The sequence below is a fragment of the Equus caballus genome, chromosome 14 (genome assembly GCF_041296265.1).
Source record: "Equus caballus isolate H_3958 breed thoroughbred chromosome 14, TB-T2T, whole genome shotgun sequence".
NCBI classification, from domain to species: Eukaryota; Metazoa; Chordata; class Mammalia; order Perissodactyla; family Equidae; genus Equus; species Equus caballus.
The window spans coordinates 100,264,922-100,280,072 of NC_091697.1; the positions used below are offsets into that span (position 1 = coordinate 100,264,922).

The following is a 15,151-nucleotide window of genomic DNA, read 5'->3' on the forward strand; positions in this document are numbered from 1 at the left end:
CTTGGAGACATATAATAACTCTCTATACTCACTGACTCGCGCATATCTTGGTATTCAAGAATTCTCAGCAACTGGTCTTATCTCGTGTATGCAACTCTTTTTCCCCTGACGACCAGGGAGGGATAGTTTTCTACCTTCTGTAGTTCCTTTGTAGTTCATTGCTGCCTTTGTGCATCTTCCAGTGTTCTTATCCTGTTCTGAATTTGTTATTACTCCTTTCTATCCTATTAACTTTTCTTCAAGATTCGGCTTAACCATGACTGTCTCTGTGAGGTTAACCCCAATGTTTGGTTGCTTTCCCCTTAATGTGAGTTCCTGTAGCACTTACAATGAGCTGTGTTCTGAATTACCTGGGTCTTTGATGGGCGTTGGTCTCCTGGGTATTGGGGAGAGGGCAGGGACTGTTCTGGGGGTCACCTTACCTGAGCTGTATCCGAGAGCTTGTATGTGGAGGACAGGTGACAATGCCTCAGCTTAGGCATAGATACCCAAGTTTCTCACAAACAGATAAGGAATATGTAATATTTTTATTGAGGTGATGAAATACACTCACAGTTTATCGTAACTTCTCCCACAACCTGAATGGTGTTTGTTTCCTTCTGAGATATTTCTGTTTACTTTCCACTTCGGTGCAATTTCAGGGATTGGAAAGCACACAGTATGGTTGGTTCACACCATAGCTCTGTTACCTGCCTATGTGATACTTAATTTCTGTATTACTTTACAGTGTCAAACAGTCATTTTTTTTCTTTTTCTGTTTTACAATAAACTTAAGAATAAAATCTCACATTCTCCTTCACTCAACTGTAACTGGCAAGTGCCAAGTCTAAGGTAAAATCATAATAAATATGTTTGTTAATTTGAAGTGGAACACAAACAATAAACTCCCTATATTTATTACTGTGCAAGGATGAAACCAAAACATCTATTATTTCTAGTTTTTTCCATCACCCGATATAGACAAAGCTGCACACTTTCTCTAAGTTCTGCTTTAGCTACACCTTACAAGTTTTGATATAAGGCTTTTGTAGTTCAATCCAAACAATTTTCTGTTGTGACTTTATATATCTAGAAATATATATTTTGAGTTTCTAAATGTATACAGTTTTGAAATGTGAGTTTTATTACTAATTTTATTGCATTATGTTCAAAGAATATAATCCATATCATATGTATTCTTGGGCTATTTTTTGATGCTTTTTTGTGGTCTAGTTTGTGATCAGCTTTTTATGATATTCTATGAGTGTGGAAAAAATGTATATTTTCTATTTGTGGGTCCTAAGTCTTACAAGTGTCCATTAAATCAAGCTTGTTAATTGTGGTCAAATCTAATTTTTAGCTGTCTAATATATCAGTTTATGAGAAGTCTCTTAATCTCTCACTTTGATTATGGATTTGTTCATTTCTCTTTGTAATTTTGTCAGTTTTGCTATATGTATTTTAAAGTTATACCATTAGATGCATTAAGGATTGTCATAACTTGCTTGTAAACTTTTCCTTTTATTATTAAGTAAAGACCTTCTTTGTGTCTACAATCTTTTTGCCTTAAATTCTATTTTGCTAGACAAAGCATCTAGTCTTATCTAGTTGAATAATCACCAAAGGTGATTTCACAATGAAAGAAATGATTATTTTATGGTTCCATTTTCAAAATGGTGTTTAAAGTGAAGTTAACTTAATGGCTATATGTGATTGGCAACCATATATTAGAACTTGATGTTGAAAATGAATTATGTGGTCCTCTTACAGTAGTCAAATTACTATTCAGATGAAATGATACTAAAAATAAGTTGACATTTCCTATGTAATAGCACCATTGATTCATGTTCATCACCTACAGTGAATGATAGTGTGAAGATTGTATTATTTATTCCATTTTAGTGTCCTTTAAAACTATCCAAGCCTGTTTAGAAAATAGCGAAGCAAATATCAGCTACATTGACTTCTGTCAGTTTGTCTTCCAGGAACTTGATGTGCTTACTTGACATAAAATAGCACAGGCTACTGTAGATTTAAGATACTTATTAGCTCCATTAGTGACATAACATTTATTTCATCCAGAAACAAAACATGTCATCATAATAACATGGATTCAGTTCAGCCAATGATTTACTGACCACATGCCAGGCACCACTAAGTGCTGCAGGCACAAAGGAGGAACACAGGCCCTTTGAGGCCCTTTGAGCCTGAGTATTTTTGGACTGAACAGAGAAAATCTCACATAGTATGGTTGGTACTACAATAGAACTTATGCAAGAGTTACAGAAACCATGAGTTCCTATTCATCATTTGCTCGTAAGGATATATATTTCTATAATTATATACCTAAGGGTCATGGTCAATTGTTTTCTCTTTAATATAGAAAAAATAGAAACGAAGAACTTAATTTAAAAGAAATGAGTTTAAAATTCAAGGTCAATAAGATTGTTAAACATGTTAGGAGTGTGGAATTTCCTTTCTGGAAACACTCACTAGGACAGAGTTAGTAAGTAACTGTTCTTGCTGAGTGTTTTACACATTCTAAATTGAGCTTAAGCTTCTCCCGGCCCCTCCTGCACCCCTCCCTCCACACTTGATGCACATGCAGTATTACCTGTTTCATTGCATCATAGTAATGCTTATGCCAGAAATGTGGAGTCACCCATGACATGCCCTTCTTTCTTACCCCTTTCGGATGGCCTTCATCAATCCTGGCAGTTTTTAACTTTGAACATATTTTGAATCCATCCGTATTCTTCTTCACTCCTGCCCAAGCGGCTCAACCTATCACTGTGCTACTTCAGAAGGAATCTTTTCTTGCCCCCTCTATTTCGTTTACTCAAGAGAGCTATCCGAGTTATCTGTTTAAAACAATAGGTCTGATGAGCATGTGCTTCTTTCTCAAAACCCTTTGATGACTTCATATTGATCCTATGATAAAGTTACAGTCATTTCTTATAACACACATTGGAATCGTTCAGCCATACTGACCTTTCTCAATATTTCTTATACTGTCACTCTCCTGCCCACCCCAGGGTTTTCACTTTTTAATTCTTTTATGCCCTTTTATAACCAACTCTTTCTTTAGCTGTCAGTTTAAATGTTACTTCTAGGAAATAACATCTGTAATCTGTAATTTGTAACATTTACAATCTGTAACATCTGTAAATAACTTCTGTAATCCTTCAAAGTACGTCTTGCCCTTTCTTTTTCTAGCATTTATCACGTTGGTAAATAAATATGTGTATAATTGTCTGTTTTCCCCTCTAAGATTATGAACTCTTGAGAACAAGAATAAGGTCTATTTGGTGTAGTAACAGATATATAGTAGGCACAAATATTTGTTGGATTAAAAAAATGCACTAGAGAATGAAAATTATAAAGTCAAATGATTGATTTAAAAATATAAAAAAACCTAAAACATCTCAATCATGTCACTTTAAAAACTTCAGATTTTTGCAGTTGAATTCACTGCTATTTTATATGAAAAAGCTGTCATATTAAATCTTTTTAAATTCAAAATCTTTTTATGCTTCCTTATTATCCACTATTTACAAAACACTATATCAAATGAATTTTGCCTGCTTCCAAAAAGCAAATTAACTGTGTAAGTATAAAGATTTCTTGCCTTGAGAATATCCAAAAGCGTGTGGTACAGTGTCTGAAGGCAGATAGTTCCAGAAGAGGAATTCCAGGTGTTTTGAGGAGTGATGACATACTCCAGAGCCCAGTACCCCTTTGTAGTATAGATTTGGAATATTTGTTTAAAAAAGCTCACGCCAGCTTTTTATGTTAAAGCTATAGCTAACCATCTTTCTCTGATGACTAAATATCTTACAGATTTCGTATCAGTAAACGTCAGTGATTACCATAGAGCATGTAGTTGAAGTTAGAAAAGCATGAAAGATGAAGTTTGGCTGAATGTGCCTCAACTACTGTCCCTTGAGACTTATTTTTATTAATTTTAAAGTAAATCTCTAGCATGATTTTCTTTACCTTTGCTTCTCTGTTCTAACAGAATTTACCGGTTATTTGCTGAATTTCTTTTGTTTAGTCTAATTAACTTTATGTTTTTGTTTTTGCTTTTGCTTGCTGAAGACGATTAGCCCTGAGCTAACAGCAGTGCCAGTCTTCCTCTACTTTGTACCTGGGTCACCGCCAGAATGGCTGAGGAGTAGCATAGGTCTACACCTGGGATCCGGGCCGTGAACCCTAGCCTCCAAAGCAGAGCACGCTGAACTTAACCACTACACCACAGGGCTGGCCCCTAATTAACTGTATTTTTATAGAGCCTATCTTCAGGATCTTCATTAAGTCATTTTTTTAGGTTCTCTCTCCACCAAATCATTACTCAGATGGAAAAGCACCCTTTGCAGGTTTCCCTTGATCTGTAGTTTATATGTGCTAACGTAGAATATAGTAATATTTTGTTTTGCCTTGTGGGAGCAATTAAAGAGTTTCAAAACTGGTGGCAGAATTAAGTAATGTTATGCTCTCTATTAATAAAAAAGATTTTAGGAAGCTGGTCCAGTGGTTTAGTCCCTGTTTCCAGTTTGGAGCCAATGTAAACAAGTGTTTTCACTTATCTTATTATCATTTTAATTTTTGCCCTTTATAATCCATCTGTTATACTACTTTTAAGAAAACAGTAACTAATATCTTTTCTAGTGAAACAATAGTATTTCTGCTCAAGTTACTTTCAAGTTCTCTTTTTAACGATAACAACTTTTTGAGGATATGAGATGTTTTAAATAAAATAAATTTTGAAGCTTTAAAAATTAATCTTAGCCTGGAGATCATTCTAAAATATTCTGATGTAGTGGATTAATTAAAAAAAATTTTAAACCTGTTAAAATTTCTGCTTAAGCATGTTTAACTATTCTAGATAAAATTTAAGAGCTTTTAGAAATTTGTTTTTATACATGCATATTGTTTCAAGTGCATGCTGCTAATACTGTTAAAATAAAAAACTCAGAATTATTAACTTCAAATTTTTCTACAAAAGCTGTAAATTTCAAAAGAAAAAATTTATTTCAGAAAAGATATGCCTTTATACATAAACTTTTTAACTGACTCATAAGGGATATGACTTTTAAAAAAATGAGTGTATAATGATTATCTTCTTCCTGGAAAAATCAGACACACAGAAACAAAAATTATAATGATTCATGCTATTGATACAGAGCTATACTCCAGGACCATCTGTTCTGTGACCAAGATTTAAAAAAAGAACTTCTTAAATACAGGTTCTGTGCTGGGATAGTCAGGACAAGTGTGCCTTGGATTCTAAACCAAGGCCATTCTAGGATGACAGAGTAAGCGATGGAGAGAGGTCCTACAGCAGACCATTGAGGGGAAGTCAAGGCAGGTTAGTAGGTCTGCTTTGGAGATCTTGAAGACTGGGAGCAGGCAACAGACAGAGGTGTGTGCAAGTCATCATCAGGATGGTATAGAATGAGTAATAGAAATACTCTGCCAGTGGAAAATGCTGTGCACCATAGCAAGAAATAATGGGTGGAGAGCTAGGCAGGTGAACTATTGGCATCAAGGGAGTCCAACTGCAAACAGTGAGGACTCCGCAGTGGAAATGGAAGTCCAGTGGCAGAACATACCTCCTCCAAATTAATATGAGGAAAGAACTCAGTAGAATGTTTTACTCTAGTCTCTGACACATTGAGATGCTAGTTAGATGGGAACTGAGACTGGAAGCCCAGCGAAGGGAAGTATGAAATGGACCCTTCCTTTGACACAAGGATTGAGGCTGGATCCTAGTTACCTAATCAGTGTGCAGAGTCACAACAGGGACCAATAGCAAAGCTGACATGATGGTGAACCCTAACCTGTGGTTTTGTTGTCTTTGTATTTTCCCTACTCTAGGAGCTAGCTTGGCTAGAGCCTACATGGGATTGGTGGAAACCTTCAGTTAATAGTTAGAGCCATTCCTTTGTGGATACAAGGAATGCAGAACAAGAGGCCTGGCAGGCAATGATAACTGAAGACAAGATGCCGTATGTGCCATTCTTCTCCTCGCTGTACTTCCCTGCTCTTAACTGTGGAGGGGAAAAAACTGATTCACATGGGGCATGATTCAAAGCCACTGAAAGAACTGTGGGGCCAGGAAAACCAAAAAACTGAGTTTTGTTAAACCTGGGAGATATTTTTGTTTATTTTTGATCAGACGTATTAGCAAATGCATACTGTGCAGTAGATCAAGTACAATAACCTCTAAGAATCCATAGAGTTCCCTAGTTTCTAGAAGCCCCGTGAAAAATGTTCTTCAAACTGAAATAGACATTTTAGAGGAGGGGTGTACTAGTTTTCTATTGCTTACGTAACAAATTGCCACAAATTTAGCAGCTGAAAACAACCTACGTTTATCATCTCACTATTGTGGAGGTAAGAAGTCTGGGGTGACTGGGCTGATTTCTCTCTTCCACATCTCACGTGGCTGAAATCAAGGCGTGGGCCTGCTGGGCTCTTATCAGGAGGCTCTGGGAAGAGTCCACTCTCCAGCTTATGTAGCTTGTTGGTAGAATTCGGTTCCTTTGGGTTGTAGGAGTCAGCCAGGGGCTGCTCTCAGCTTCTAGCGGCTGCCACATTCCCAGGCCCTAATCACAGGGCATGGATATCTTTGGGGGGGCGTTCTTCCTACTACAGAGGGGAATTTTTTTATTTCAAGGGATGACTCTGATTATCCAGTTTTTCTTACCAGGTGCCAGTAAGAATAGTTAAAATACTTAGACTCTCAAACAAGTAGAAGCCCAGGGATTTTGGTACTGAATTAATAGTATAAAAAAAGAGACAAGGACTTCCATCTTTGAGGTCAAAAAGGAAAAAGTAGGGCAATGACTAGAATCTGTAATGGTTAAAAGCTTTTGAAAGAGAGTACAACATTAATATTTCTAACATCTTTTCCCTGTGTTTCTCTTTAATCTATGGTATTTTGAAATACTGTTTAGGGTTATTTTATTAAGTTTTTGGCTAAACAGTTTGTGGGTGGGGAGGAGGGATACTTAGTGGAAAAGCTCACTGTTAGGCCTGTAGTTTGACCATGTAGCCAGAATGCAGGCTGATTGTTCTAACAACAATTTACCCAATCTCTGAAATTCATATGAACACAATAAATGTTTCTCGAGGGCTGAACTTACAAGTAATATGTGAATGCTAAAAATGGTGTCATAAATATTCCACTTTCATTTCATTTTTAAATAGAAAATTTTGTATGCTATTTATATAAGTTTTCTTAATAACTCGTGGTCATTATTTTGAGGAGTAATCACACCAAGTTCAAAGTTTCATGTGATCAAAATGAATCTGTGCATCTTAGAACAGCCCCAGCACATGGTAGGCACCTGATATTTGGGATGCATGTAAAGATGGGAGAATATCACCTAGAACTTAATTGTCTCAAAACAACTCGCTATGTCAGCGCTTTTTCTTAGAATCTGCCTTTTCTGATTAAAGCTGAAGACAGAATTCAGGGGACTCGATTTCTGAACCCTGAAACATGGCGTTCTGAAAATTAAGAACTCTATCAAAGGCTGCCTCCTAAAGTTTTCTTCAGGAATGGAATCGTCACTGTGTTTATCAGAGTCCTTTTGCATTTCTCTTGCACTTAAAACATTTTTTAGGGGCTGGCCCCATGGCCGAGTGGTTAAGTTCGCATGCTCTGCTGCAGCGACCCAGGGTTTCGCTGGTTTGGATCCTGGGCGCAGACATGGCACCGCTCATTAGGCCACGCTGAGGCAGCGTCTCACATGCCACAACTAGAAGGACCTGCAACTAAGATATACAACTATGTGCTGGGGGTAATTAGGGGAGATAAAGCAGGAAAAAGAAAAAAAGATTGACAACAGTTGTTAGCTCAGGTGCCAATCTTAAAAATAATAATAATAAAAATAGAATTAAAAAAAACATTTTTTAGCGCCAGTAGCTTCTTCCCTTCTGTTGCCTATCATATTTCCCATGCTTCTTGGCTTTCATATCAAAAAGTTAGACTTTTATAGAAATTACTAGACAATCAAAGCGCTCTTTCCTTCTGCATGGCAAACATCAGTTGTAATGTTTAGATCACCAACTCTTCATCACTTTATATGTTTCCAGGTGCTCCAAGGCTACTTCTTCACTGATGTTTTGTTTTTGCTTATTTGATTTTGTTTTTGATGCTATTTCTGGGTCTGTCCCTCTTTTGGAAGCCTAAGAGATTGAATACTATTCTCTGGATAATTACGGTTTTTAAAAGTAAGATAAATTATTTTTGTAATTTAAAAACAGGCCTAAAAAGTAGTACAACTGTCAATGATGTTGGTTCTCCAGATCTAAGCAGATGGCTGAGTGAGGTGGACTAGGGTAGAGTATGTGGTACTAAAAATGGAACTTGTATAGTCAGTGCAAACAAATGCCCAGGAATAATGTAAGTGATTTTTAGATTATTTCTGGGACTTAACTTTCCGAAACAGAAAAACTGGTCTTTCATAGTCTGAAAATTAAAATATTTCATATTTTATTAAAATAAGTATTCTTTTTTAGGTTAGAAATATCTGCATTTTATTTAACCTTAAATTTTAGGGATTAGATTTGTCTTAAGTAAAGTTACCCTTTGGTCATATTGTATAGCTATTGACAAAGCCGGCTGTATATATGTTTAACTTATAATAATTTTTATTTATGCTATAAATATAACTGCAGAAAGTTTAATATTTCATTAAAAAATCAGTCGGTTATATCATTCTAACAGTTCTTTTATGTATCCATCTACAGTCTTTTATAGATTATTTTTCACTATTTGCATAATTATAATCATGTTACACTCAATTCTATATTTGGCATGTTTCACATAGCATTATACCGTAAAAAAAAATCCCTATATTTCCCACATAATTCCATTTGTAACCATTATTTTTAATAATTGAATAATGTTCTATCACTTAGATGTACTATAATTTATTTAAGCATTACACTATTGCTGAAATTTTGGGTTACTTTGAATATTTCTTACTATTAATATATGAGAGTTAACGTATTTTGTGCATACTGTTTTTCTCATAGTTCAGAATTTATATTTGGATAGTATCTGAAAAGAAGGATTACTTAGTCAAAATTTATTAATTTTTTTATAGTACATAATATATACATGTAAAGTGCTTTCTACATGTGTACCGGTTTCCTGTGCCACCAAAAACATATGAAAATCCTGTCCTGGGAAGATCCCTAAGCATATTTCCCCAGTTATCACTAGTATTGTAACTGTTTGCTTAGTTGCTAATAACACTTGCAAAGAATGACCCTTTGAGGTTTGCCAGATCTTTTGTTTATACCTATTAACTGAAAAGATTTCCCCCCAACTTTCTAGCATTAGAAAAAACTAACCCAGATATGATATTGAAAGGTTCACATCTCTCTAGGCAAGTAATTTGGAGATCAATACCTAGAAATGGAATTGAAACATTTGGGAATTATAAATATCAAGACAACATCCTTCAAATCTTTAGAAGAGAAAAGCAGATTACACCCCAAGGAACAAAAATCAGCATGGTGTCAGACTTCTCTGCAACACTAAATATCAGACAACAGTGGTATCTGTAGTTTTGATGAGAGTCAACAAAGATATTTGCATATATAAGGATGGGGGAAATGGTATTCATATAGCCTCTAGCCAAGTGAGAAATGTATAAAAATTGAAATTCATGAGTTGAAATTATGTTATTTTAAAAAACTGATAGAATAAAACTAGATAAAATTGAAGTTCTTTATTTTTGATGCTGAAAGTATAGTTACAAAACTGAATGTAGGGGTCAAACTTTATTGCTGAAAGAAGAGATGATGAAAATAATGTGTTTATGCCTAAAATTCCAGGTGTTTATAGTAAAGACTAGGGAGGGAGGGGCCAGATGTGGAAGAGGAGCAGTAGGCTAACCTCTCTGTTTTCGTAGGGAAAGGCAAACAGTACTGTTTGTCTTAACTTCAATACCTTTAAAACTTAGCATAAAGAACAGTCGTTTCTTTTTTCTAATTTTAAAGGACATCTGACCTGGATGTGTATTAGAAGACTTTTCTGCTAACAAGTAAAACAGTTAAATAGAATTTAGCACAAAGTTAAAAAATAAATGTTTGGGAGATGATTTAGTATATGAACACAAAAGGAAAGCTGAGCTTGCAATATTAATTTTGGACAAAATAGATTCAAAGTAGTGATTATTAAACATGGAAAGGGAGAAATGGACAAACAACAGTTGTAGGGTGTTCTATATATTTGGAAGAGCAAAGGGACAAAAATTAGAGACAGTATGAAGATATTAGGTAAATGGGCAAAAACATAGACCAAGAACATGGATATTTAGTTAAGTATCCATGGGAAATTATGAAAATTGATTATTGGTTAGATCACCAAAAACGTGTTCAACAAATTCCTAAAATATAGAAATTATACAGTACGTCTTACCTGAACACAGTGGGAAAGATAGAAATTAAAATTAAAATAAAACCCCCTACCATTTGTACATTAAAGTATACCTTTGGTTACATCTACAAGGTTTGATATTGGTGTCCTCATTTTTTTCTAAATCATCTAATCAGTGTAATTTTGGCTTCTAATTATATCCAATAGAAGTTTGGGAAATCAAAATTATATTTATTAGATGATTTAGGGGAAGAATCATGAACATCAACGTCAAACCTTGTAAATGCAATGAAAGGTAAATTCAGAGCCAAATGTATAGTTTTACATGATTTGTATTTTAAAAAAGAGAAAAAACTTAGTTACTAATTTAAGATGGAAAATAATAAAACCTAAAAAAGGAAAAAGGAGGAGAATAGAGATTTAATAAGATGAGATAATATGTTAATAAAACAGGAAAGAAAGTAAACTAATAGAACAATTCCTGGCAAAGATAATGATGAGAACACTAATTCACCTCAGGAGAAACAAAACAAGTCATCGTCTGTTTTAGAACCAACAGTTCAGTGAGGTGTGCAGGGCAGGTGGGCAGCCTCTGCTCCTCAGAGGATGGTGGGGCTCTGCCATTGTACCAGGCATTGTTTTTGTCAACATGACAGAAATTAGATCTCTAATTAAAAGTAAGTAGGAGGCATCCCAAACTCTTAAGACCAAGGCTTGGAAGTGGTGCAAACCTCTTCTGCTCACATTCCAAGAACAAGAACTTAATTCTTGGTGAGGACAAGAGAGACTGAGAAATGTAAGGTAGCTGGGCTGCCTCATGCCTGGCTACAGTTCTGTTACATGGAAGGAGGGAGAAACAGATGTTTGTGGTCTGCTAGCAGTCTCTCACAGCTGGTACATAGGACCTTTCTAAAATATGTGAAAGTAGTGTGTATATGGATAAAACTAAGAATCTCAATGAAATGAAGTGTTCTGGGGAAAAATGTAAATGAACAGAATTGAAGCAAATAGAAGTAGAAAATATAAAAGAATAATGACCATAGTTATTTCCAACATTGCTTTTGTATTCAGGCAACTTTACTGCTGCGTATTTTTTAACATTCAAAAAGCAGACAAACACTATACTATATAAACATTACAAGAGACAGTTTGCCATCCAATTCATTTTGAGAAGGTAAAATAATCCTGATGCTCAAGTTTGGAAAATATAATAAAGCAAAGAACATTCTAAACCTGTCTCATTAAGAATATAGAGGTAAAGATCCTAAATAAAGTATCCAAATATAATTCATTAGCCTATTAAAAGGATTACCCGTGATGATCAAGCATAGCTTATCTCAGAAATATAATGATGGCTTAAGTTGAAGAAAACTATCAATATATGATTATATCATGCTTCTCTAAAGAAAAATCAAATAATACCAGTCAAAAATGAAAAGACAAAAGTATGTTTTTTAATTCTTGATTTTTTGAAAATTGTTTTTAGATTTAAATTTAAATAACTAACTGGAATTTTACATATACTAAAATATTTTTCCTATTCCAGCAAATATAAACTTTATATCTTGATTATCCAGTGTATAATTAGGCAACTAGTTCCCTAACATTCTTAGAGAATATTAGTTATTTAATGTGTAGTCTTAATAAATGCTAACTAATTATATTTAGTAATCAGTTGCATCCTAATTGTATTTTTAAGCCAATTTTTAATCATATGCTTGTTGTTTTGAAACCTTCATACAGATGTATGTACAACTTTTTTTTTAATACCAGAGGCCACTAGTGATAATAACTTTAAAATAAGAATCCTTGTAGCTTTCATTTCAGATTTTTATTTAAGAAGAGAAAATGTAAAATGACAGAATACTTCTGTGTTCTTTAAATCTATAAATAGAGAATTAGAGAATAAAGATATTTTTTAAATTTAATTGTATAATACCATTTAAGGGAAAAGGGGAAAGGGTGCTGGATATATATACAAAGGAAAAATAAATAACAAAAGGTGGGGGAGGGAGGGTCCAGACTGGTGGCGCTGCCGTAAGTTCTCATGTTCTGCTTCGCCAGCTCAGATCCCAGGTGCAGATCTACGCATCACTTGTCAAGCCATGCCGTGGCAGGCAGCCCACATATAGAGTAGAGGGAGATGGGCACGGATGTGAGCTCAGGGCCAGTCTTCCTCAGCAAAAAGAGGAGGATTGGCGGCAAATGTTAGATCAGGGCTAATCTTCCTCAGAAAAAAAAAGGAGGGGGTACAGATTGGTTTACACCTTCTTAGAGGGCAGAATGATATAAGCACAGATAGTCCAAGAGAAGAAAATGACCACACAGACTTAAACAAAGATAAATAGGTAGCAACATGAAGAAAGATCTCATGGTGACTCTCTAAAGCACATTTGAATATTCCTTGGAAAGCAATAATTGTTCCATAATTTAGTTCATTTGAAAACACCAAATTTAATGTATTGGATTTATAAAAAGAAGGTAAAATTATCTTAGTGGTTTGGGAAAATTTAAAAGAAAGAAAAAGTAAAGTCGCTCTAAAAAAAACCTTGAAATTTGTCTCATGACAAAGTAAATGATTTAAGAACAGTTAGAAAATATGTATGAAAGTTTATATTAAAAGCATACAAATTAATCCACTATAGAGACAAAGCTCTTTTAATGATAATTTATATTTTTGCATTTGCCGTGGTCTTATGTATTCAGTTTAGTTAGAAGAAATATTTTAAAGCCATATTATTTATGTTTTTGTCTTTTACTAGAGAGATGAAAAGTCAACCCTAAATAATAGTGGATATATTACATAATAAATGATTTTCCATGGTAGTCTTGTGGGAATTCATACAAATCCAGTGAAACTAATGTTTTGTAGTAGTTCTTAATATAATTAAACTTTTTGTTCTCCTTTTGTGACTTAGTTACAACCCCCCAGAGTAATACACACTTTATGAGTTAGAGCCAACGCCAACTTTCTGTGGATCCTCAAGTCATGAGATAAATTTGTCTCATGAGCTGAAGTAGACTTGAGACAAGTCTCAGAAATTCCAGCAATGAAACTCAAGAAATTTGGCACTTCTTCCTCCTACATAAAGTCCTAACCCCAAAACTTGATTCTTATTTAGTTTATAAGTTCAAAGCATGTATTATTCATATTGCTACTGGATACGAATAAGCAAGTTAGGCAGTTTGAGAAATATACTCTTTCACAATACAACACTTAGAGTACCATTTCGTGTACCTCTGTAGTATTTGTTAATAATCAACATGATGTACCAAATGGCACTCTAAGCTTGAGCCCAGTCCACACAGTATGATAAAGGGAGACTATCCCTTGTCAATAAATCCCAGAAGAATGGATGGATAATTTAACTGAAAAATGTGGCCCATAAAGTGAAGTTTGGGCTGAAATGCCCTGGACTAGCGCTTTGTACTGGGAAAACAGACTAGATAAGTACTAGGATTCTGTTCACTTCACTTCGTGTCCTTAGGCTTAGGCTAGAAATTACTATCACACCAGAAAACTAAATTGTCATGCTCTAAACTGTCAGCATCTAGCTATAAAACTCTTTATTTTCAAGACGCCTCTTTTGTTATGCCCAAAGTATGATTACTAAGAAAGAAAAACTTCCACAAAATTCTTGTGCAACTGTGAGGGAATAGGTGCAAACTGTAAGAATTTGGTCTTGAATTTACATCTTGAAATGTAAGGAAGGCAATCTCAACAACAGAGTAGGAGGCATATTTAAATCAGTCAGTCACCATAACCTGTTTGTTTGATTCATTCATTCATTCCTGACTATCCTGTTTAAAATTATAATCCCTTCTCCCTTTGCTGGGAACTCTCTATTCCCTGCTCTTTTTTTTAATCCATAGCACTTATCATTGTCTTTCTTCCCCTCACTAGAATGTTAACTTCAAAAAGGCCAAGATTTTTTTCTTTTCCTAGTGTAACTGCTATATTTCAGAACCTAAGAGAGTCCGTGGCCATATATATTTTGATTGAATTTATGAAATAATTTTGAAGCCATAAAATAAAAATTTGAAAGCATTTTAAAGATTTAACTTGCTTACATCTTTATTTGAATTATTTATTTTGTTTCACTTTTAAATAATAGCTGAAAAAAATAGGAAATATATATAATGAAGAACTTTCAAGGAAAAAAACTAGCATATCATATACCCTTAAAGAAAGTAGTAGGGACAGCTTCGTGGCATGGTGGTTAAGTTCAGCACACTCTGCTTCAGCAACCCTGGTTTGGATCCCAGGCACAGACCTATACCATTCGTCAGTCATGCTGTGGCAGTGACCCACATACAAAATAGAGGACGACTGGCACAGATGTTAGCTCAGGGCTAATCTTCCTTAGAAAAAAATTTTTTAATTTTAAAAAAAGAATGTAGTAGTCCCCCCAAAAAAGAAAAAAATAAAGGAACCAATAATGACCCAGCATCTTTACTTGTTGAATTTTAGTTTAGATGCAAACAAACATTTCTTTTTGTTTGGGTAGGCAAACGCTTCTTTTATATACTTTTCAAGCAACTAGAATTGAGGGAGAAATCGCATCTTTGAACTACACTATGAAGTTGCAGTAATTTACTGAATTCTATTTCGTTTTTGTAAACTTGCTTAATGTAATAGTATACATTTCTGTAAAAGTATAGGTGAGTGTGGCTTACAAACTTTTTTACGCATCAATTTTATTACAAAACAAGTTTCTATTCTGCAGTTAATTAGAATAGTGATGTCCTATGTCTAGCTTTTAGTACTAAAAG

At 34.6% G+C, this 15,151-nt stretch overlaps 1 protein-coding gene across 18 annotated transcripts in view; it reads left to right on the forward strand.

Annotated features, from left to right (window-relative positions):
* The window catches only part of SSBP2 (single stranded DNA binding protein 2), a 293,363-nt gene that overhangs the window by 190,919 nt on the left and 87,293 nt on the right, over positions 1-15,151 (forward strand). The gene's annotated exons all lie outside the window — the stretch shown is intronic.